This window comes from Mytilus trossulus, chromosome 13 (genome assembly GCF_036588685.1).
Source record: "Mytilus trossulus isolate FHL-02 chromosome 13, PNRI_Mtr1.1.1.hap1, whole genome shotgun sequence".
NCBI classification, from domain to species: Eukaryota; Metazoa; Mollusca; class Bivalvia; order Mytilida; family Mytilidae; genus Mytilus; species Mytilus trossulus.
Genome location: NC_086385.1, coordinates 23,320,847 through 23,347,924, shown reverse-complemented (window position 1 = coordinate 23,347,924; position 27,078 = coordinate 23,320,847). Strand labels below are relative to the sequence as shown.

Genomic DNA, 27,078 nt, shown 5'->3' with positions numbered 1-27,078 from the left:
ACTCATGAAAAATGAACATTTTGTGAAAATCTTTTCACCAAAAGTTCATTTTATACATATTCTACCTAAATGTCAACAATTGAGCCATGAAAATAATAACCCTTAAGAAAAAAATTGTACTTTTGTATGTAGCTGTCTCTTCAACTTTGCTCTTATTTTCAATAAAACTGTGCAACTAAAAATTGCATCATAAGAAGAAGATTTCATTGAGAAAAAAATCTTTCTATGTTCTTTTTAATTGAAAATCATGTATGTAATACCATCAGAATCTCAACTTGCCTCAAACTGTTGTGCTTTATATCTATTAATACTTTAGAATGGTGTCTAGTATGAAAATGCATAATTATTACATAATTTCAGTTTTTTCAGTGTAACTTGATACCCCATAATTTTTTTCTCTTATAAAGTTCTTAAATCATGATGTTTTATCATTCTGGGCACACATAAGTCCACATGAGCTACTTCCTTGCAGTGAACATATGAAAAAATTACCCTATGCAGGTTGCAGTCTTGTAATTGACTGCTCCATAGGCTTACATGCTAAACAGCTGATCTTTGAAAATAAAAAAATAAAAAATGCGACATAGAAAAAAAATTTCATGTTCATATCATATATGTACTAATGTGAAATTGTGATTTAATCGAAAAAAAAGGGGGTCTTGCCACGAAGAATAAAAAGTTACGCAATCCTGAAGTCAAAACATTTTTTTTCTACTTTCTGTTTGCTATTTTTACTAGGCCGCACCACTTCCAGTAAACATGATATCCTTCCACTTTCCTGGATTGATATCCCCAAAAGATGCAAGATTTTTTTTAAAGTCTATATATATGTTTCAATTCAGCATAAACCTATAATCAAACAGAAACAATTGAGTTCAGAAAAAAAATCAGAAAAAAATGCACTATTTTGTTTCCCTCCATGTTTTGACATGCACCGGAAATTGGAGTTGTAATACAAGACTGGTACCTTCATGTATTCGTGTAATATTACTTAAAATAAAAAAAAAGCCAAACATATTTTAAATTGTTGAAGGCACGTTCATCATGGTGACGATACGTGGAAAATAAACTGCTAAATGATATAATTGATTTTTTAATTACCAAATCCCTTCGTGCAAAATACATATCAAAAATTATTGTAAAAAAAGAAATAACTAAAGAACACACACGAGATAAATACACACATAAGAATAACACACACACAAGATAGACACACACAAGATAAACACACACACAAGATAAACACACACACAAGATAAACACACACCTCAATACCAATTATTTTCAAGATCAAAACCACAAAACGAATGTAAACAACAAACCCTTATATGGAACGCCATCACTGCCTTATAATAAGAAAATACTATGACATAATGCAAATGTTGCTTACATGATGTGAATTCTTCTTTACATGATGTGAATTCTTCATTACATGTTGTGAATTCTTCTTTAAATGATGTGAATTCTTCATTACATGATGTGAATTCTTCTTTACATGATGTGAATTCTTCTTTACATGATGTGAATTTTTCTTTACATGATGTAAAAACTTCTGTACATGATGTGAAAACTTCATTACATGATGTGAAAACTTCATTACATGATGTGAAAACTTCATTACATGGTGTGGTTTCCCTCTTTACGTGATGTGAAAACTTCATTACGTGATGTAGATGTTTCATTACCTAATCTGAAAGTTTTGTTACATGATGCGAAAATTTCTTTACGTTATTTTAAAAAGTCTTTATGTTGTATTTCTATTACATTATGCCAAAATATATACATCGTAATGTCAAATGGGTATTACGAGGTAAGAAACACATATGACGTTATGTGAACTCTTCATTATGTCAAAACATCTTTATAAGAACACGGGACCTCTCGGACGTTATTATTATTATTATTATTATTCAGACTCCTTGGATTTTTTCCAAAGCTATAGGGTAAAATATTTTGCCCCATAAAACTAATTTTTATTTTCATAAAAATCTGCAATAGCTAATTTGGAGATCCATTAATACCAATGCAAATGCAAGGTAAAAGTCCAAGTCAGCCTTTTCTCGCCATTTTTTAAAACTAAAACATCTCAAAAAGGAGCTCCATGACCTATCAATATTTTTTTTAGCTTGTTTTGTTCCTTAGCTGATTTCGACTTATAGTATCAATTTTAATTTCTGGATTTTTTTTAAATTTCAACTAAGTACATCTTTAAATGCATTCAAAGTGAGCTGAATATAAAATATCTGTAAATTATGAGTGATGCTATACATTTAGAGCATATATATATATAAGCATGGCCGTGCCGGTGTCATATTTAAAATTTTCTTTTTAAGTATAAGTCATTTTTTTATATATATATATTTATATAAATATAGGAACATAATTCATTTTTTTTAGAGGCAATAGTTGGCAAACCCCTTCCAAAAAATATTCGAAAATACTTCTCCTATATCATGTATATCCAGAAGCTCTACGGTACATGTACAATTGTCTCACCTACGTTACTTTGTTACATATCTCACTTTCAAATTAATTGATCTATTAATTTATTTAAACTTCAAAAAATATCCATAAAAAATGGCTAAGAAATGATACACAAACATAAAAAGTGTGGACAGAGACCAGTATTGGTAGTATCCATCATTCTGAAAGTATTGCATGACAATACATAGTTCCCTACCAGTTAATATTCATTATTCTCAAACAGAAAATTTAGAATTGATGTGCAAATTGTAATGTTAAAAGTAGATATCAAATATCAAATCAATATAACGGTAGTTAGACAAGCATGACTAAAACATGTGCAGAACATTGTGTGATTTTTCTAAGTCTAAGGATCATATGAATTTTCAAATCATCAAATCAAAACTAAATTGAAACTTGATCTGTAACTGGTAATGGTAAAACTATAATTCTAACATGACGTCCTTCAAACGCATTGAGTACACACCCGTGGTAAAATATGAATATATTGCATTGGCTGTTCCGATCGTACTCCCACGTCATATGTTTTTTTTTATGAACGAAGTACCCGACGTCATAGAATAATGACGTTATAATTTAAGCATATTACGGGAAAATACACGCTTCTGATACCGAAAATCATCACAACAAGGAAACGTCAACAAACGATGCTAAAATGTGGTATAAGCCCATTTTTTTATACATAGAAGACATATAAGATAATTATCATTAAAATTCACCCAAATCTATCTAAATAAGTTTTGTGAATAGTTTCAGCATGTCACTTTTTCTGTTTGCTCCGTTCTTTTACGCCAATCTAAAAGTGCGTTAATTTATGAGAACGGCAAATAATGGCCTCCACCTAGAGCGCTTCGATTCAAAACAATTGCCGTATTTGTCCTATTAGAATCGAAATAATTCATGGGGGCTTGAATATATCTAGATTTTACCACGGGTTGTCCCTTTATGCCGATATTTTACCCCTCGCTATCGCTCAGGGTAAAATATTTGTCATAAAGGGCCAACCCGTGGTAAAATAACGATATATTCAAGCCCCCATGAATTATTTCTTAATTATAATATGACGTGCTTCTTTTGCTTTGTGAACAACACCGTGTGAAAATTCCCGATATATCTATACTTAGCGCAGACTCAGAAATATTCAAAATAATGGATGTTACAATATACCTCCCATGTAAATCCACATGTATTTGAACTTATTTGCAAAAACATTGCAGATTTTATTGTATCAAAAATTGAAATAAAACAAAAGACAAAATAATTTTTATTCTTATTCGGGTGCATAATAAAAAGAAATAATATACTACAACTAGTTGTGTTTATTTCCTAAATATAGTAACACAGCTTTCTTTTGTGCAATGTCAATTTCATCATGGAACGCTTTCTTTATAAAATCAGAGGTTCATTAAGGGATGAAAATTATCTTGATATTTATGTTACGATTTTAAGAGCTATCAATATACTAATTAAGTTACAGTATAAAACAATTTTGGTTTTGATGGTAGCATACGAGAAAACATGTAAATTAAAAGATGCAAATTTTGGGTGTGAGCATTAAACATATCTTTTTCTATCGGTAATTTACGAAATAATCAATGCAAGCTAAAGATTTATGTGATTATTTGAGCTCTTTCTAACCAGGAGTAAACAAGAACAGCTACACACACGGCATACCCATTCTCGCTTCAGTATTTGAATGAACTTATTTGTCCTATTAGAATCGAAATAATTCATGGAAGCCATAGATTTGTTGTAAATTTACACATGGCCTGGGCCGTGATATTCGTTAATTTTATCCCTCGCTAACGCTCAGGATAAAATTCGAATATCACGGCCCAGGCCATGTGTTAATTTCCAACAAATCTATGGCTTCCATGAATTATTTCTTAAACAAAATTTCAAATCTAAATCCGTAAAGTCATCTAAACGTTTTAATTACGTTGTGTTGTAAATGGAATTTTAAGTTTTTTAGTGATCAAAATTGGTGTTTGTCAAACTGCTTTATAACCAGTGTAATTTTTCTGACAAAACGGTTGGTTCAAAATTTTTGAAATTTTTATATTTTTGTTAAAGAGTCAAAGTTAATACTTTGACGAAATTTTATAAAAATTAAACGAGCCAAATTAATTTTAGTGAAAGTGTTTGGTATCACCTTAATGACAAAAAAATAGTGGAAAATTCTTGCATTATTTTTCTAAGTTCGAGGACCATAACTTTGCAAACACAAATCGCACTTGATCTGTAACTTGTCATGGTTTTACAAATAATCTTAATGTCAAATTTTAAGTCAAAATGTGGAAACCAATTATCTGAGTGAATTTTCTAAGTCCAAGGGCCATAACTCTGCTAAAAATCCTCAAACCGTAACAAAATAAGGACTTGATCTGTAACTTTTCATGGTTATATTATATACTAAATATCAAATCAATTTCATCAAGCATGGCCAACAGCACTGTCATATCTCTTGCACGTAAAAGACATCCTTGTAGATTTCGAAAACGAGTAGGCTAATGCCGCTACAAGGCAGCACTCGCATTAGCAAAGTGGAAAGGGATTTATATAAGTTGCAAAACGTGTTACCGAATCCACTATAAATAAATATGTTTAAAACTAAAATATGCAGAAAGCTAATTTTCCGGACGGACATTCTGACCGACAGACAAATTGCAAACCGAAAGTCCCCTTCAACTTCGTTGGTAAGTGACTCATAAACGTTTAGTATATAATACTGATGTTTCCTAAAATATAAACCTTATAATAGTGTAATAAATGTGCCTAGTTAATTCCCCTTACTTTTGGATAGATTAATTATCTGTTGATTAAATGTTTATTTTAAGACATTTATTTAAACTCCATAGTGAGATAAAAGTAAGGATTGTTAATTTAACTGTTTTAATATTTAACTTTTGATGTTTCTGTAATGTTTTATGAATATTAGTTTATTCAATTAGGAGATAACTGTATTGTATTTTAAGCTCCGACGGCATCAATTGGGGATTTGATGGTAGCAAATTAAGTTTACTGGCGACGCGTTAGCGGAGACAGTAAACGGGTATTTGCGACCATCAAATCCCAAATTGATGCCGTCGGAGCTTAAAATACAATATTGTTATCACCATTCTAATGAAACTGACAGAAAACAACGTTAAAACATGTATTTAAAATCTGTCATATGCCGTCTGCGCTTGCGCGTACGTCCCATAGCATCAATTGTCAATTGATGCCATGTAAGAAAGTGACGTTATCCAATCAAAATGAACGTTACAAACGTTGTTGCATTAGAATTTGTATTCAGTACCTTTAATGTAAAAGTTATCCGGTTTAATGACAATATAAGGATTTTAATTGTTTTTCAGTCGGAGTCGGCCTTGTACAGTGCTCCAAATACTCGCCGGACTGTATCAGTCCACTTGAGTTTAAAGCTATATATAGTCACCACTTCGGTGTAGTTCGCAAGAGTTGGTCACCTCTTCTTGGTGCAATTTTACTACATAAAACACAACGCGAAGCCAATTTACCTTACTGAAGACTAACTCTTGGAACACTTTATTTTTCATTTTTCATTTGAAATTACTCTATTTTTGGACTTCATTTAAGAAAGTGTTTTTACTCTCGTTTGTCCGCAATTATTGTACATTTGTGACTAAACATAGTTTCTTTTGATTAATTGTCTGTTGTTCAGCCATAATCTGACATCAGATGGTCGAATAGGGACACAATACTGGCAACTACACGTTACATTAACACTACCATAAAAATACACCACCAAGAACGTTTCTATAAAGTTTTGAACCCTTGAATGGCTTTAAATCCTATATATCCTTAACAAGCCTATGGACTGTACAACAAAACGTTTATAGTGAATATAGGGCACAGATTTAGGTTAAGGAGTTATGGATCACAAGAATACCGAAAACGGCCAAACCTAATATTAAAAAAACACAAAGCACACTTCTATCAAGTTTTGAACCCTTAAGGTGGTACCTAACACTACAGGGAGATAACTCTGTAAAATCAGCATAACGTTTTAATTACGTTGTGTTGTAAAGCGAATATTAAGCTTCTCAATGATCAAAAATGGAGTTTGTCAAACTACTATATAACCAGTGTATTTTTTTTCTTCAGAAAACGGTTGATTCAAAATTTTTAAAATTTTTATATTTTTGTTAAAGGGTCAAAGTAAATATTTTGACAAAATTTTATGAAGTTTAAACGATCCAAATTAATTTTAGTGAAAGTGTTGGGTACCACCTTAAAGGGTCTCATTAAACAATTTACATGACGTATAATTATAAGGTGACGTTCACATCTGGTAATGCAGTTCTAGCATCACGTACTGCAATATTCACATCATACACTAAAGTATTCGCATCATGTATAAGGGTTTTTATTTTAACATCACATAAGGAAAGTTTCGCATCATGTAATGAAACAACCACATCACGTAAAGACGTTTTCACATCATGTAATGAAGTTTTCACATTATGTTATGAAGTTTTCACATAATGTAATGAAGTTTTCACATCATGTAATGTAATGAAGTTTTCACATCATGTAATGTAATGAAGTTTTCACATCATGTAATAAAGAGTTCACATCATGTAATGAAGAATTCACATCATGTAATGAAGAGTTCGCATCATGTAAAGAAGAATTCACATCATGTAACGAAGAATTCGCATCATGTAATGAAGAATTCACATCATGTAATAAAGAGTTCACATCATGTAATGAAGAGTTCACATCATGTAAAGAAGAGTTCACATCATGTAAAGACGAATTCACATTATGTAACGAAGAATTCACATCATATAAAGGAGAATTCACATCATGTAAGCAACATTTGCATCATGTCATAGTAGTTTCTTCTTATAAGGCAGTGATGGCGTTCCATACCCTTATATCAAACACATTTACTCATTTGAACAAAAAAATATATCAAAGACATATTCAAAACTAAAAATTTCAAAAACAAAACAATGCAGTAATCACATGTTGATAACACTATGTATTCGCAAACCAAAATAGAAGATTTAAACTGCTCAATTTATCTTTCTCAGGAACTAGTTATCTTTTATACTCTAAAACTAACAACAGATATTCATGTTCTTATGACGCAAACACACTTCATATTGTTATAATGTGTTTGATAATTACATGTCACACCAGACTTAATAAGATTTTGTTGTTTATGATGTGTTGTTCAGCGGATCTATACAAAGTGATGATTTGATGTGTGTCATTATGTAAAACACGTAACAGGTCGTAAATAAATGATTTACTAGTATTCCAACACTAAATAGTTCAAAAGCTTTAAAAGATCTTGGAAGGACAATTTGCATATACAAAAAAATCTCCTCAATTCATTAAAATGAAGATTTGGAAATGAGATTTTGTTGAGAAATGTAAAGGGCATATCTCCCATGAGTTGCATGACATTTGTGATTCAGCAGGAGATAAAGTATCACATATATCATCATTTATTTTGAATGAAGACATATGCTCTTATGAATTAAACATCCCAAATGAATGATAGTCTAAGAGTCATTAAGCTTTAATATTGCTGAAAATATAATCACTATTTGAATTATGCATTACAGTGTTGGAATATCGTAAGTAGCTTGTAAATTTTCGTTTTTTAAATGCTGATTAAAAAACGTTTTCACAAGTTTGTAGCCTGTAAATAATTTTTTTATTACTTTTCCGTATTTTATTTAACAGTATTGAGATTTAATTAAAACTGTGTTTCATATGCATTACCCTATATAAAAATCTCTCTATTGTCCGTGCAATTAACGATTCAAAATATAACTTAATACGTTCATTTTTGTATAGATCGCAAATTGAAGTGTACATCAAAGTTTAATTACGTGCTATTGTAGTGATGTCATTTTATTTCAGTTTGAGGGAAAATAGATCCATCTTAAACTGGCCATTATCAGAAATTATTCGAGAGAAGACAAGGAACAAATACTGTCAATAAACTCCAGTAATTGCAGTATATACTTGATAACATGAATGTCATAACGACACTTACTTAAACTGGCCAATATTATCTGAAATAAATACAAGAGAGGACAGGGAATACATACATTCAATTAATTACAGTTATTGAAGTATATACTTAATTACATGGATGTTATAACGACACTTACTTTCGAAAATATCAATAAAGGACTGCAAAATACTGAGATTTTTTTAGTCGTGTTAACATATGTAATGTAAACGGAGTGTTACGTTTTATGTTGACTGCATTATCATATTTAAATTTGTCAAAGTGTTCAATACGGATTTTATATAGACAAACAATGTGTGGGTAATAATGAGATATGACCACGAAAATCAATTTCAAACGTAATGTTCTAGACATAGTCTAAGAAGTTTGTGTCATTCATATATAGTTGGATACTTTGGAAATTGGTAAGTATTATTGTTTAAATATTTGGAGCAAACGTGCTGCTTCTTGATCAATGAATTGTTATATGATAATTTGTCATTATAATATTTTAATCGGATATCCTACGAAGATGCAGTCATTTTTTTCTCTTTTTTTCTTTCCAAATGTCAAACAAAATTTACGCAGTATACTCTTAAGTGACGGTGCATGAATTACCCAACATGAATATAGAAGTTTATTTCTTCAAAATGTGCTCTTATATTTCACAGTTTTTGCCGAAGTATTTCAAGAAGTTATATATTTTGAATTCCTTTTTCTAACAAATAATTTCCCTTTTCAACAATTAATTCCCACTTTCCACAGTGCATGTTAACAATTGTGCAAAAATTCAAACTTAACTCGGTAACCCTTTTCACGACATACTTCAGAAGCATAGTATACCGATTTATTCATAAAATATGTAATTGTTACAAAAAAAGTTGTGATATATAAATGATTGATTTGCAAGTTTCATTTACCGATGTTAACAGATGCGTAAAATGTACAACATTAAAAAAAAACACAAGACAATATATGTACGAAGGGAAAATATGATAACACAAACATATAAGAGTAAGTTTTTAGAAGGTTGTTGATTTTTCATTTGAATTGATTTTCAATTTCACCAATATGTGCTCATTTGACAGATAAATGCATACTCTTATATCAATCAAATTGACATATGTTTCTACAATTAACATTATTCGCCGTTTCAGAATATAACGCATCCTGGGTAATTTTTTTTAAAAGTGTACATCAAAACGACCTGATTGATTAACAAATGTCACAAACAAAGGACATTTTACCAATGAAGTGGCGTTATTATCATTTTGGGGTACGAACAATGATATTATTCATGATTCTTTAAATTCTGAAACGGCGAATTGTCATTCAAATATCATGCTTATAACTATATAACCGATAAAGTAGTTTTAACGGATTTTAAATATATTGCATACAAACAAAAATCCGATTAAACATTTATCGATTAGAACTTTTTTTATTAACAATTGATAAGGAAAATAAAAGACTTCATTTGTACGAATAAAAAGGAGAAAAAAATCAAAAATACTCAGTTAAAAAATTCATCAACGATAATTAGTTAGAAAAAAGAGTAAAATGTACATGATAAAGTAGGTCTGAATATATGGTCTTGTCTTTGTCTTCAAAACGTGCAGTCATTTTATATATACATTGTAGTTCGTAGTTCAGTTCAAAAATTAGAACGACGGCTGCTTTGTCACATAAATTTTCCACATAGTTCCTACATATGGAGATGCTGGAATCATAGCATTTTCCGATTTCAGTGCTCTTTTGGGTATGAAAAAAGGAATATTATATTTGGATCGATAAGTTCTAGCTGTCAAAGGAACGCTTTTTTGGTTATACATCTACTGATTCGTCCAATGTTTTCTGTTTGGATTGAAACCGAATTTCAGAACAAATTTGCAAATTCATTACTAGTGTTTGTTCGAAAAGAATGATTTTAATTCATGATTAAGCAGCAACACTGACAATTTTTCAAAAAAAAAAGATGTGATATGAGTGACAATGAGACAACTCTCCATTCAAGTCATGATTTGTAAAGTAAAACATTACAGGTCGCAGGACGGTCTTCAGGTCGGAGCCTTTGCTCACACCGATCAGCCATTTATAAAGGCCCCCAAAATGACTTGTGTGAAATTAATTAAACGAGAAATTACACAGTCTATTTATATTAAAACGGAAAACGAGACACATTTATGAACCACCTCAAAAGCCGACAGGTCCTTTTTTCGGTTTTGTGGCAATGCTGTACGATCAGTGTTATCCCTGCATATATTTTACATATCCCAGCATATTCTCATGTTGTAGTCAGCTATGAAATCATCAATTCACCATGATAGACACTTCAAACTATCCAGTGGTTTGAGCACAGGCTAACATAGTGATTGCATAAAAAAAGACTTACAATCTGGTGCATAATAAAATGAAATTTAATTATCTATATTCTCTAGAAATCTTCAGGCGTTGTTCAGGATTTGTTTTTAAAAAAATCAGCAACAATTAAAAAGACTCCATTTAGTGTTAAAGTCTATATGATGCTATATGTTAATAGCAATATATTTTTTTGTATACTTATCATTTTTTTTTTTATCATGTTCCGAATAACAAAACAATATTTTTGCTACCAGTAAAATTGAGAATGGAAATATCGAATGTGTCAAAGCGACAACAACCCAACAGAGCAGACAATAGCCGAGTGGTTTACTTATAAGACGTTTTTGTAGTATTGCAAGATAGATGTGTACGCACATTTATTTTCACCTTCTAGAGGTCACATTATTTTTTGTTTTCTAAACGGGATTTCAACTCAACATATTGTTATCTATGTTCTAACATCGCCTACTATATACCAACGGCATTAGACAACTGACACCATATAAATAAGGATACGTAGCATGATTGACAACGAAAAAACTACCCAACACAGTTAAAATGAAGTTGAAGTTAATTATAACAATTATAATCAACTATCGGTCTTCGACAATGGTCAAACACCCACACTTCAGAGTCACCAATTAAAGGCGACATCGATTTGAATATGATCAAAACTAACGAACTAGTTTATGATAACACAAAAATAAAACTGTTTTATAAAATATAACAGTCTTAGATCCTTATAATTTCTTCTTACTTCGTACCATGTTTGGTTGAAGATATCAAAGGAGTATATACCTGCCAAATTGTCACCCACAATAATTGTATATAGTCAAAGTACCTTTCAAAATATAAATATTGTATTTTTTTTTCTCCAAATAAAAGATATAAATCAGATTTACAAAGCAGTCAATCTTAAGCTCATGCATTATATATTATATACTGTATGTCATAGAATGTTTCTGATAAGACCCTGTTTCAGTTTTATCGTATATAAAAGATAAGAGTTTATGTAGTCGATCCCCTTTACATTAATTATATATATCAAGATGGCATTAATAACAACAAATCCGATACTACAAATCTTATCTCTGTATTATATTGCATTACAAGAGGCCAGCAAAAATCTACTTCCTACAACAAGATCATTGATGTCAATATGACTTTTGGAATACGACACGAATCGTGATATGATACCAAACATTGTCTTTTACATTATAAAATATGTGGAAGAAACTCATATTGTCAAAACAAATGTTTCTCATGTTTTATTAATCGAAAAAGTTGAAAACAACACGTTTAAAATGTCATGCTTCCGACGCGCACTCTAAACCGTCTATAAATATACTTGCTATCTTATGAGTTTAAAAATAATTATCATTACCATGTATGATTCGCATGCACAGTCTTTAATGACACTAACAATATCGAAATAACAGAAGTCCGTTTCAACTGTATTGATGCTGTAAAAGACATATATTTAGATGAAGGTTTGTGCAATACGATAATTTGTATACATGTAAATATTCACACTGGTGTGATACTCACTGTGCTTGCCTGTCCTTTTCGATAGTATCATCACGAAAATAATGCTGGATCTATCCAAGTGAATTGACTATCCCTTGTCGTCCAAAGTCTTCTTAACTTTTATTAAGCTCCAATTATATAAGTAACACAGTATGCTAGTGACCTATTACGATAAATATGAAAATAACTCTGCGGATTCAGTACGTGATACCAACTAAGTAAGCTTTGATTATTATAATCGTTTAAATGCTACTGGAAAACTGTCAGTATCAGACAATAACCCAAACCAAATTAGTGGTGTTTCGCCGACAATATAATTTTCATCATTATTTTTTTTGTGTTATGTTGATAAATGAAAAAAAGCATGTCTCTGTAATACATATCCTCTCGATTATCGTTTTTTCTTCTTAAATAAATTAAACAGGATTCATCACATAAACCAAAATTTTTCGAATACTCCTTTATTGTAGATCCATATAAATCAAATGAATTAAACATTTAGAGTTTTTGATAATGCTATAATCTCAAATTTTTATTGAAAAATGTTTACAATTCCTTTTCAATGATGTATTTTTTATCATTGTTTATGTAGTTTCCTCTTTTTACATGAATTGGAGAATGTTAGTCATTATTTATATTTATATGGGTATGTTTTGTGTTACACTTGTTGATTACATAAACCTGGTAAGTCAAGGAAGTACATACATGTGTTTGATTTTATTTGAAAGTCGTTTGAGAGGGGTTTGATAGTCAATAATGGCCATGAAATGCATATCTAACATTTAATGCAACTGAATGAGATGACCAAATAAAACTAACGACCCTGAAATCTGTGTCCAATTTTAGCGACGTTGGTGAAAAAATCTATGTTATTCTCTCCTTAAATGAAACAGCTAAACGTTGAAAAAAAACAGTAGATTGTCGTCTGCTTCATATGGACTAGTAATTTTGGAGCCCTTTATAGCTTGTTGTTCGGTGTGAGCCCAGGCTCCGTGTTGAAGGCCGTACTTAAACCTATAATGGTTTATTTTTTAAATTGTTATTTGGATGGAGAGTTGTCTTATTGGCACTCACACCACATCTTCCTATATCTATTAAAACTTTCTTTGGAAATTATAGGATAAAATATTTCCTTAGCAAACGTATAAAAGGTACGCATTTGTACATTTGCAAACATTTCCAGCAATCAATGACAATCTGATGACTAAAAAATGTTGTCTCAAAGTAAAGAGCAAAATTATCTCTTAAAATCCAACTGATAACATGGCTTGAAGGTTATGACGTCACAAAAGGCGTCAAAGCAGGAAAATAAATTAAAAAAGAAAACCTTGCAAGACGTCATCTTTATTTGGACTATAAAATTACCGATTTGTCTTTGATTCTAACGTCTCGAACTTTTTTTTTGTTATAAGATTCCGTCAAATATTTCATTTGCTAGCTGGTAACTTTTTTTTATTCCCTCTGTTTGGAGTTCATTCCACGCGTATGCTTTTTGCTAATCTTAATGTGCATACTTTAAGAAGATCTGCCAGTGTTGCCAATCCGGCCACCTGTCATTCTGAATATGTAAAATCGTTTTGAAGATTGCAAGTTATGGAATCAATAAGTTCTTTAGTAATATACTTTAAGTATGTATATTGTTAATTCATTGTTATGATAAAATACATATGGGACATCAAACAAATCGTTTTACATATAGTGGGCACATACCTACGATCTTATCACTTTAAGTATTGTAATACCGGTACATCTCACTTCTCATATAAAATGACAATATCGTAAAAGAATATTCTTATCCGTATTCAGGCCGGTGTTTAATATAAAAAATTAACGTTGCATTATAGTTCCGAGCTTGACAGATTAAATCCAAATGTAACTGATAAGCCTTTATAAATAATGCGATATGATATGTTTCATTCCTTGTTTCGGAAGAAACATTGACATTTTCTTTGTGGAACTTTATAACTGATACTAAAATTCTCGCTTACAGAAACAACGATTGAGATTTATGTAAAGTAAATATTAAATTTATTGGCTACGGGGGTATACTTACGTTCCAAGTAAAGCTTATCATTGTATTTTACTGAGACTTTAACACACAAGGGTGTTATAAAGAACCAGCAGATAAATAAGCTTAAATCTGATCAATGCAGGAATACGATATACGGTGTATCTCTATACAACACACAAACAAATATCGAGGTTCTTTATTTTGTTAGTGTTTTGGAATGTCTGAAGATCTGTTTCAGTTAATTTATCTCTTCGTACTTAATCGCGGCAGTAAACACGAAGGAGAATGTCGTGACTGCCCTAGGGTTTGGCGATATACAAACTACAGCTGTGTTATACGATTGGAAAAATCTAAAATTTGTTGCAATAAAAAGGCGGATACTGTCATTTTCTAAATGCAAAATGCATCTTACGTAATTCTATTTGAAGTTGAGGAATATAGTACTTAATGAATTGAAAAACATTCTGTTATTTGTTGTTAAATCTAAAGTACAAATATGTTTTGTTTGTCAATTTAGGTTCCAGGTGCATATTTGATTGAAATTTCATTTTAATTGTTTCTAAATAAGGCTACCCATACAAGCTGTTCAAATGCACAAATCACATCATTCCAGATATTTAAAAAAGTGATTACACTCAATGTTCATATCGGTTTATTTTTGTTTGCTTGTTTGTTTGTTTATTTGTCTGTTTCTGGGTTTTTTTTATAGATAAGCATATGAACGTATATGTATATGCTATTCCAATTAACTTACTAAATCAACTTTGCCTTAATCAATATTAGCAGGATATAAACTGACATAGCGGCGTTTTGTGTTCAATATATATTTTTGTAGCTTTTTAAGCCATGGTGATGATGTTTCTTGTTAATGAGAGGATGTTCACATCCGTGTATAAGTGCGTCGTTATTTCTTCTGGCCATAATTATGGGTAAACTCGTGTACAGGCGTCTAAAACCAAAGTGCAATCTTCCGTTTGATATATATGTATTTTATAAATAATGTTTAATTACTTCGATTTTTAATGTTAGCTTGTATTATTACTGGAACCCTAGGATAAATGTAGGTCATCTGTAAAACGGAATAAATCTTTAAAACAAATGTATTGCGTTAGAGGCAATTTACTTGAATAACCATTTCCAACCACTATCTTTACCACTTTTCATGTAATAATGGCATGTTGAATAATTTGCAAATAGTCATAATTAAAACTTTCGTTTACAAAGTCTTTCATAGCTTTTGAGTTTATGGCAAACGCTTTGTTGTGTTCAAATGACGAACGATGACCTGCATTTGTTACATCCATCCTTGTTCTGTGGTTTATTTCCCAGTTCTTGTATGATTGACAATTAAACAAAGTTTCTAATTTTCATTTTTGGATTGATATTCTGGTTACTACAATGTACGATTAAATTAATGTGACGTTTTATTTCACTAAAAATGATGTGTTATTAACACAGATATTAAATATTAATCTTTTCCATTACATAACTTAGCACAAACTCCGTATTTCTGTATTTCTTGAGAAATTAGTTGTTATTTTATTTCTCAATATGTCGCTGATCAAAGCGATAGCACTTTAATAATTATGTAACGTATTTTTCTATTAGCTGCGAATGCTTATTTTAACATTCAGGCCTCATAAAGTCAATGACACCAGTTGTGTTAATGCTTTCAATTACTGTACAGCAATCCCTTGTATGTAGCCAATTAATAACGCCATATCGTATTTATACTTTTGGTTGGAATACAGCACAACTCTTTATTAAAGTGAAATTGTATTCAAATGAAAATTAAATCTAAGTAGAAAATAAACATGTTTATACAAGCCATCCCCTTTTTACGTCAGTTGATTGAAAAATGAAACTATAACATATGCCAGTTGCATATTAAAAGCTCAAATATGTTATAGATCTTATTCTGAAAGGAATAGCACGGAAAATAACACATTATAAACAGTTTAGTTATTTTGTTAGCTCTTCATCTCAACTTTTAATGCAAATACTGAATTTGTGTGCTATTAGATATTCGTTACAAAATTAAGGTAATCATTTGAAATGAATGAATCTAAATTGTATCTTTCTAATCCTTGCCGGACACTGGCTTCAATATTGTTATCGTTGTCTGACAAGCTCTTCGTGTTTTAAGCATATTATTACATATTTTTTTTATCTCTGCTGACAAAAAAAGCATTGATAATCGTAATACTAGTAATCATCATGTGCTGGGAAATTGGTACCGTTTTTGTTGCTTTATGAGCCTATACGTTTGTGAGCATTGTTTACTGAACCAGTATTTCTTATGACAGTCTATTATTGTTAAGTATATTAATTGTTTTATATGGTTCGAGATGTGTCAACCTTTAAATATATTGGCTTCCATTCTGTAATTATATTATCATAACAGAAGAAAAATTCTCTGAATTATATTTAAATAACAACACGAACAATTTTCTTTGATTGACGTTAGTTGTAAGTTACGTTCTACGTTAAATTATTCAACACTGCAAGTTACATCGACTTTATAAATAATACTCTTTGATGGAACATATAACATGAAATCACCAAAAATGTATTAAGTCACATAACAAAATACTGAACGCCATATAAAATTCAATTCGAAAATGTCATTATTCAATGGTTAAATCAAAGGCTCAACTATGTCAAACGAATGGAAAACAAATGTGATATTCCTGAACTGTTACATTCATTTTCTTTGTAGAACATAGTTGATATTCTCTGGTTTGATTGCTAGCTTAACCTCTCACCTGAATGTCCTTAGCATTGAACTTTGAATCTAAACTAAAGAAACAACGGTATATACAGTTGATGTCATTATAATTGGTGTCAAATAGTGTACGAGTAGTTCCATTATAAGATATCAAGTAATTGTACAATTTTTATATTGAGCGATTACGTTTTTCATGTAGCATTATCTGAATCTGTACTATCTTGGTCTTTAAAGGAAATTCTAGAAACAATCTGGCAGGTGTTTTCTCAGATTTTATTTTTCTTAGCTTTTGGATTCAAATTATCAAATGAAAAATAACTATTCTGATTTGTATCGTCTCTAGCACAATATAGTGGGTCAGCATTCATTTTATTCATTGAATTGTACAGCCTTAATATAGATTAACTTTTGATAGACTATATCGCAAATAAGTTTTGAATCTACCATAGATAAAATCTTAGTTCTTATACTTTTAAGAGAACATAAGGGAATACATGTGTGGGTGGTATCTATCAAACTGTACATTCCTTACAAAAAAACAATAAATGTAATGTCTAGTAAACTTGAATGTTGTCCCTTCCTTGTCTTTTTCTTCTTTCGTAATTCCCTCCTGTTTAGGAGCACCCGGATGAGACCTATAAATGTTAACTGTATATGTACAATAAAACACACAATAAATCGTAAATTTCCTTGTTAATTCGTAGATTTCGAACATTTTCATTTCACATTTTGTAAGAATTTTGTATTTCTTCATTTTTTCCATGCATTTCTGTTGCCTGTTGTATATGTTATGAACACTGGGTCTTTAATATGAAATCCATCAATCGTGCCACAATTTCACAATGTATATAATTTTGTAAGCCAGATTGAAAAATGCATTATTTTTTCCCAGTTCAAGATCGTAAATAATGTGTTTTGTCTTTAACATTTGATAGATACAATTACTGTTACCTTTTAAATTATGACATTTATAATCATAACAAGTAATCATAAAATCATAACAAGTAACAAGTATACACATACATTGTCTTTTGATTGAACAAGTTGCCAAAAAATCATTTCCAGTACTCTTTTAAATTTATTTTATTTAAATATTACTTCATATAGTTTGGTGCTTATATAATTAATATCAAATGTTTCCTACTCGTTTGATAACGTGACATGGTGATAACCATTGGATACCAATTGGTTCAACTGTTTTCATAGGAGTATCATGGCGTGATCTATTGAGATTTTTGTATTTCGCTGTGTTGTTTTATATAAAACTTGGCAGATACGGTAGATAAGGTTACATATTTCTGACCCCTTACAAATTCATAGAAGGTTAACACATGACACACACTGGAAACGCTAAATTTTAAATACAAGACATGTTCTTATTAGCGGCCATAGAATAAAGTATCAATGAAAATGTACTGGACAGTTATGTTGGTAAATTTTACATAACTAAAGTTGTTGGGGTCAACAGGTATCAAATACATTAGAATTATCTCAACAAATTCCCCTGGAGGACATTGAGTCAATTGTAAGGCTATGTCTTAAATATGTAATGTCCTATGTTGTGTCTTGTTTACTGTTATTTGCTTTTTTGTCTTTTTTTGTCTTTTGATGCTATGACGTTGTCAGTTTATTTCGATCTATGAGTGTAAATCTCACTCTGGTATCTTTTGTTTATTTTCTATGTAATCTTCTAAAATTAAATTTTTAAATGAATTTCATTACATCATTTGTCACAGATGGTTACTTCCACAAACATGAAACTTGTTGCAGATCATTTTTCATTTCAATGTATAAAAATATTGTTTTAGCACATGCACACGATTTGTCTTAAACAAGTAATCTGTCAGTAATAAAATTATAAGGTTGTAGATATGATGCAGTATTATTTGCAAAATCTGAAATCTGATCATTCATATAACCGCATAGCGATCTGTGATTCAACTTGGTTTCTTCTAACAAAAACACAACTGTTTTCCAATATCTTTAAATGTTGTAAAATTCTCATAGGATATAACATGTATAATGTTTGACAAAATGCAATTAACCATTAACTCAACTGTTCAAGAGATATACTGTTAATTAAAAAAATATTGCGATATTTTTTTATTATTACAAAATTGCGACAGATTAACAAATTAAAGCAATAATTTAAACTGGCATTTTGAATAATTTTTTTTTATGAGTTATACAAAATAAAAAATGTTATCGCAAAATTTCAAATAGCATTTTCGTCTTAAATGACGAAATCATAATCATAAATGCACGTCAGAATTTCTAAATTTCTAGTATATCATATGACCTCAATGACTTAAAAGGAATCTCATAATCGCTGTTTGATAAGAATGCATTCGGTGTCTACAGTTTTTGGTTATTCAGTTTTTGTTCGCGTGTTCCAACATTCCTCAGTCAATCCATAATAACCATTGTCGTTCATTTCTAATAATTAGCTAGAGTGTGTTACCTTGTGAAAATGCTCAAGTAACTAACCGTTTGATTAAACCACTTTTTTTGGCACGGGTAACAGCAAACAGCTTGATTATTAACTCCTTCTCTCTCATATATTTATAAAGAGTTTCATTAATGTGATCAATTCAATATTCATGATAAAAGTAAGATATCAAAATACCAAACAAAACCAACCTGTAATTGAAGACGGAAAGTCCCTTATCAAACACTGGGCCAATGTCAGTCACTGCGGGTCTCCATCGAGAATTCACCAACCTAGTACTCAGCACTTCTTTGCTGAGTTAAAAACATGAATTATCATTGATATGGTCATACTTATAAATTAACAGTTTGCAAAACTTTTAATGTGTTTACTTTCTAAGGCTATAGATTAAGTTAATATTTTCATTAAAACTATATTCCTTCTGTCAGCAGTATATGATGGTTCAGCAGGTGTCAAAATATTCGTCTTGTTTGGGTTTGTTGTAAAAGAAGATTTCAGCTTACTCCAATTCAGCTTACCATGAAAACGAAATAAATACACTGAACTGACGTGTATACATATGTTTTACGTTTACAATTGAAATCGACTGAGGAAAAAAATCCGTGCACACTGAATGTGTATGTACGCCTCTCCCCTCCCTTTTCACTGACGAAGATTTCATATACCGTAAAGCAGGTTATTTTCACGGGGTGTAAATTTTCGCTCTTTTTCGCGGATGAAACAAAATCGCCTAAATAAATTCCGCCAAATTAAAAACTGTACATGCAAAGGTGTTGATATAAGTTTTGAATTCGCCAAAATAATAACCGCCAAAATATTTCGTATACCTTATTCAATGGAAATCGCGAAATTTTACACCCACCAAAATAACCCGCTATATAATAAAACGTAGCAAAATGATGTCAATGTAACATGAAAAAGAGACTTTTCATCTCATACACTTTAAGATATTATTATGGATCATAACGTTCATTTTTTTAGTAAAGTCATATAATGTATTTGTTTTATTCAAAATCGTTGACATGAAATTTGTTTCATCTTTTTTGGGCTAACTGTCCTTTACGCATCTAACGGATATATTGCATTCTAAATTTGCGTTGTTTCTCTTGTCATTATGATTGTTGTTATCCAATCGTTTGATATGTTTAAGCTTTTGATTTTGCCATTTGATTAGGGACTTTCCTTTTTGAATATTCATCGGAATCCAGTATTTTGTGATTTTACTATTGTTGATCGTTAGTTTTCGCATATTTTCTTTTCAGAATAATCAAGAAATTGAATAACTTGTTTATTAATTAGTTCATTTCTTTTGTATGTAAACAGTGTTATCAACACTGTGTATTGATATAAGTGTCATTTATGATGTTTCAGAAGCCAGAGTAAAGAGTGCAGTAATGTTTCCCATTTCAACAACTGTTCTAGACAAACTCAAGTCGATTTGTTTTTATTTAGTTGATTTAATAACTGTTTCCTTTTTGTTTGTAATAAAGTATGTGTCTGTTCTCTGTATACTCATATACACATTAATTTTGAAAATTAAATGATTGGTAGGTTTTTAAATTGCAAAAGAATGATCCATTAAAAATACATGTTGCCCTTCAATTTACCTGCATAATAGCAACACGCCTTTACTTGAAGTGACGCATGAAATCGAAAAAGTGTAAAATGTATCGAATAAAGTTAAGTGCTTCGACTGCTAATTACTCTATCTTTGAAACTTAGGCAAATGATAAAGTTGTGATTGGTTACACGCTGACACATGGTGACGCTTGCGAATGGGTGGGTTTGATTAAATTTCAAAGAGTATCATGGGGGCTTACATCTACTGAAAATTAGGACATCATGTTTAATTGGTTATTTGAATACTTACGCTGGTTGGGAAAGTGTTGTGCTGATAAGTCGCTATACTATTCTCTAGTAATCCCCAACGGACCAATAAAGGGTTATTAAAGTTTATTAAGGATGAGAAGCAAGTCATGTGGCTTACAACATAATAATACAACTAATTATACAGGTTAACTTTGAAGGTCGATTATTTTGAAGAACACTTGCTTTCAACAGATGGTTTCCTTAATTGAATTCTTATAAAAAAAAATCGAAGACTCTTTTAGTTGACTCTACGATATGTGGCTTTCTTATTGGCTGTACGGTTGCGTATAACTGTTACATTAACTTCATTTGAAGTTAGGTGGGTTTTTGTGTCATGGGCAATCATACCAAATCTCCTTATTTTTATATTTATGATATTTGCTTGTTGATATCAAATTTAGCAAGGATACGGAGCAATATCTCATATCTCTAAGTGGTACGTTAGAATACAATTTTCCCGTCAATCTTATTAGCATCACCCTTCTATAAATGGTATACTATTAATGTCGTTAGTTTTATGTCAATGTCAAAACTGTCATTTGATGTTAACTTAATCTAAAAGGATCTAATATTCTTCATATATTTTACTGTTGCCGGTATATATGTCATTGAAATCCGGATTGATTTGAATTTAACAGAAGTTCAAATGCTCTTTTTAAAGGAATTTCCAATTAGACATAGCACGCACAATAGTTTCAAGCTGATGTCAAAATATATAATTCCAACTGCAGTAGAATTATATCTAACACTATAAGGTTGTTTTTTGTAACTTTAACACTATTCGTTTACCTATTTTGATCTGTTGACATACTGTTTTATAGACTCTAACCATTAGTTTAACTAGAATTGAAATACTGTTTTGTCTCTATACACAGTCAAACCTGTATTAAGCCAAAACCTGTGTTAAAGACCACCATTTTATATTCCTCTGTAATACATTTCATATAAATTGAACTTGTATTAAAAACCACATGTCTTAGGAGGTCACTTCTTTGTTCTCATATAACTGGTGTCTTACAATAGGTTTGACTATAGTTGTACTAAACACACTTCACATGAATAAGGAAGCAAGCTAAGGAACCATAAACTGTTAATAAGATATGATGCGGTTCATCTAAATCTTTGAATTAGATGTGTTTTTTTTGTGAATGAGTTTTTGTGATTTCATCAAGTTTCGCGTCTGCATAAATTTCAAGCCCATGAAGGATCAGTTACACAATGTCCAACAGATCTCTTTCTATTTGCACTTATTACCTATTCGATACACATTCACAAGTTACAAACAATCGAGAAACTATTAAAGTTTAAGACACGAAAATCCGGGAAATTTCTGTTCACACAACCAATAAACCATTTTTTTGAAAATGTGTATAGAAGGACGTGTGTTAATTTCTCTTGTCAGGTATGCATTTGTACTGATCTACGGTCAAACTAAAACAATTAAAGTTTATATAATAAACAAGTGTATATCTTGTATTACTTATAATTTTTGGTTTGTTTCCTTGAGTCAAATAAGTTATTGACATGCCTCTTTAATTGAATTGTAACATATGTTTTCATCAAAAGCATCCCACGATTTTACGTTAAATTGAGAATGGAAATGGGAAATGTGTCGAAGAGACAACAACCCGACCATAGATAAACAACAACAGAAGGTCACCAACAGGTCTTCAATGTAGCGAGAAATTCCCTCACTGGAGGCGTCCTTCAGCTTGCCCCTAAACAAATATATATTAGTTCAGTGATAATGAACGCCATACTAATTTCAAAATTGTACACAAGAAACTAAAATTAAAAAAAAAACAAGACTAACAAAGGTCAGAGGCTCCTGACTTGGGACAGTCGCATAAATGCGGCAGGGTTAAACATGATTATGAAATCTCAATCCTCACCCTATAACTCTAGCAAATGTAGAAAAGTAAATGCATAACAATACGTACATTTAAAATTCAATTCAAGAGAAGTCCGAGTCTGGTGTCAAGTGAATTCCACATCTTGACGCGGTTGGTAACTATTTTCCAGTTGAATGTACAAGAAAACTGTCTTAACACGCACTCATGAGTAATTACTCTTGAGACAAGGACTATGTCAGTATTAGAGAGTAGTAAATGTTTCGTCTGGAGAGATGATACATTTATTGATTAATTCTGTGATCAATCACTTCACTTGTCAAAAGATGCATTTTAATTCTATGTAAATCACTCTGGCGAAATCTCTCGATAAATGCAGGATGGACATACTTTTTTTTATTGATATGTAATAATTACTTTTTAATATATTTTTTTCTAAATTTTTTAAACCTAAAAGCTCTTCAACTTTGTACTTGTTTTGCTTTATAACTCTTTTTAGAGACACTGATGAGTCTTATGTAAACGAAACGATCGTCTGACGTAGAACAATTATAATCCTGGTACCTCTGATAACTAATTATAGCCAATTTGCAAACTTTAAGGGATTTTTTAGTTTAATAGGAATTTAAGTCTACAATTTGATTAGTATACATTGGTATACACATTGTATAAAAGTAGATTTTAAGTTGATGTCTGACGCGAGTTTTTTTTACGTAGTCTATGCTCTCCAAATTTGTACTGTATTATTTCTTGTTCATTTCGTCATCTATGAGTCTCTTGTAGACGAGACACACATTCAGCTGCCGTACAACATTTTAATATTGGTGGTTTTTTCTCTTCGTCTATGTGGTTATTCTGTACATTGGCTATACAAATATTTTGAAGAAAGATTAACTTCACTTGGGTATTGATTAGAATTTTTGATTAAAACAGCTTGTTTTGTTATATAAAAGATGGAGAAAATAAATGCACAGTCAAACAAAGCAGGCAATGTTTTAATTATGTCGTTATTCGCTTGAAAGTGACAACGTTACATTTAACAAAGGCAATTCGGAGGATGGATTAATACATTCTGAATCTTTTAGATATAACTCAGCTTTGAAATTGTTTACAAAGCCAGTTGTTAAAAGAGATTTTTCACACTGATTTAATTCTGTTTTAATTATAAAACAGAAGATGTGGTATGATTGCTTATGAGACAACTGTCCACAAGAGACTTAATTGACACAGACATTAACAACTATAGGTCTCCGTAGGGCCTTCAGCAATGAGCAAAGTCCATACCGCAAAGTCAGCTATAAAAGGCCCCGATATGACAATGTAAAACAATTTAAACAAAAACATTTGTTTATTTTATTTGTATCCTAGTGTTACCTTTTGTATATATGTATTGTACAAACACATATTTATATTATGATTAATTATATAAGACAACATGTTGCTTATCGGTTGTTGTTTATAATAAATTATAACAATCGTGAAAAACGACATGTTTCGTTAGGTGATTAAAACGATACCTATGTAAATGTTTATTTCAGCAGAAGGAAGTTACACAGGTTTAACAAGTTATTGTTTATCTAGAAGCAAATGCATTTAGGTAAGTAAAATCATAATCTATTATCTTTAATCATGTTGATTGATTTATTTGAATGTTTAAAAATTGGAAAGTGAAATTGCTTCCACTTCGCATAAATTCGTATTATGTACGACTTTCCGGTTGCATTGTCGTTTTGCCATAATTTGCCAACATATTACGATAATATGATTTCCTATTATTGCTATGATGCGTGTAAATTCTATATAAAATTTCCACATTGATGTGATGTAACTGACAATCGATGTATATATCAGTATATTGATCAGTAACAGTTGAAATGATTAGAGATGCGTCCTTTTTTCGTCATCTGACATGTCTGATCTGATGACGTATACACAATTTTTAGCTCACCTGGCCTATATGGCCAACTGAGCTTTTCTCATCACTTGTCCGTCGTCCATCGTTGTCCGTCGTTCGTCGTCGTTCGTCGTCGTTCGTCGTCGTCTTCGTGAACTTTTTACAATTTGAACTTCTTCTAGAGAACCACTGAATGGGACGAAACCAAACATAGCATGAATGTTCTTTATGAGGTGCTGACCAAACGTTTTTACATTGTAGTCGATCTATCATTCACGATGGCGCCAAGCTGGGGACTTAGTTTTACATAGGATCCTATGGGAAATACATACATATGTCTTTTTTAGAGAACCACTTAATGGAATGAAATCAAACATGGCATGAATGTTTCTTATGAAGTGCTGACCAAGTGTTGTTACTGTGTAGCCGATCCATTCTGCAAGATGGCCGCCAGCGGGGGACACAGTTTTACAAAGGACCTTATGTGAAAATACACACAAATGTCCTCTTTTAGAGAACCACAGAATGGAATGAAACCTCACATAGCATAAATGTTCCTTATGATGTGCTTACCCAGTGTTGTTATTTTGTAGCCGATCCATCATCCAATATGGCGGCCAGCGGGGGACTAAGTTTAACATAGGATCCTATGTGAAATACAGACAAATGTCTTCTTTTAGAGAACCACTGAATGGATTGAAACTAAACATAGCAAGAACGTTCCTTATGAGATGCTGACCAAGTGATGTTACTTTGTAGTCGATCCATCATCTTCTAAGATGGCCTCCAGGGGGGACTTAGTTTAAATAGGACCCTATAGGAAATACATACAAATGTCTTTTTTTAGAGAACCTCGGAATAAAACGAAACCAAACATAGCATGAATTTTCCTTATGAGGTGCTGACCAAGTGTAGTTACTTTGTACCCGATCCATTATCCTAGATGGTCGTCAGATTGGGGCTTTTTTTATAACATGGTACCCTATAGGAAATACATACAAATGTCTTTTTTTAGAGAACCACGGAATAAAATGAAACCAAACAAAGCATGAATGTTCCTTATGATGTGCTTACCAAGTGTAGTTACTTTGTACCCGATCTATTATCCAAGATGGTCGCCAGACGGATGCTTATTTTAACATGGTACCCTATAGGAAATACATACAAATGTCTTCTTTAAGAGAACTAATAAATAAAATAAATCCAAACATAACAATATCAAACTACATTTGGCCTATTTTGTTTTTGATGCGTTTTGTTATTTGATTTTGCCATGTGATTATGGACTTTCCGAATTGATTTTCGAGTTCAGTATTTTTGTGATTTTACTTTAAACTACATTTGGCCTATAACATCATCATACTTATCAGTTACAATTTTTTTATATTTTTTAATAATATTTCAAAATCCCAAATAGAATCAGATGAACGACACAGGCTCTTGAGAGTTTATGATCTAATGCATTCTTGGTAATATTTCTGAAAGCGTACACCAAAACGTTTTGATTGGTTAACAACGTGATAAACAATGGATATTCAACCAATGACGTAAGTTATTTTCATATTGGTGTAAGAACAATGAAATTACCTATAGGCCTTTGGATTCTTTAGAGGCGAATACTGAGACATCAAATTACCAAGTATCATATTAAAGTATCATATTAAAGATTAACCGTGTGAATTGGTAACAAATTGATTGCAAATATCTACATGTATGTAGATGTATGCTAGACTAACACATTTTTTTAGTCGCAAATGCTAACCTTGTAGAAAGTAAGTATATGGCATAGGAATATTATTGGTCAATTAATGGACAAATGATCAAGGGCAAATAAATAACAGCTATTGTGTACTTTTTAATCTTCACATGGTCTGAAGAATATTTCTTCATTATAACATAACATTCACCAT

General features: G+C 31.1%; 1 protein-coding gene across 1 annotated transcript in view; it reads left to right on the top strand.

Annotated features, from left to right (window-relative positions):
* Positions 1-8,667: 8,667 nt before the first annotated feature.
* LOC134694591 (mesotocin receptor-like) overlaps positions 8,668-27,078 on the top strand; it is a 31,823-nt gene continuing 13,412 nt past the window's right edge. The window contains exons 1-2 of the mRNA XM_063555617.1: positions 8,668-8,904; positions 24,813-24,871. The gene's annotated coding sequence lies outside the window, so the exon portion shown is untranslated. The remainder of the gene's footprint in view (positions 8,905-24,812; positions 24,872-27,078) is intronic.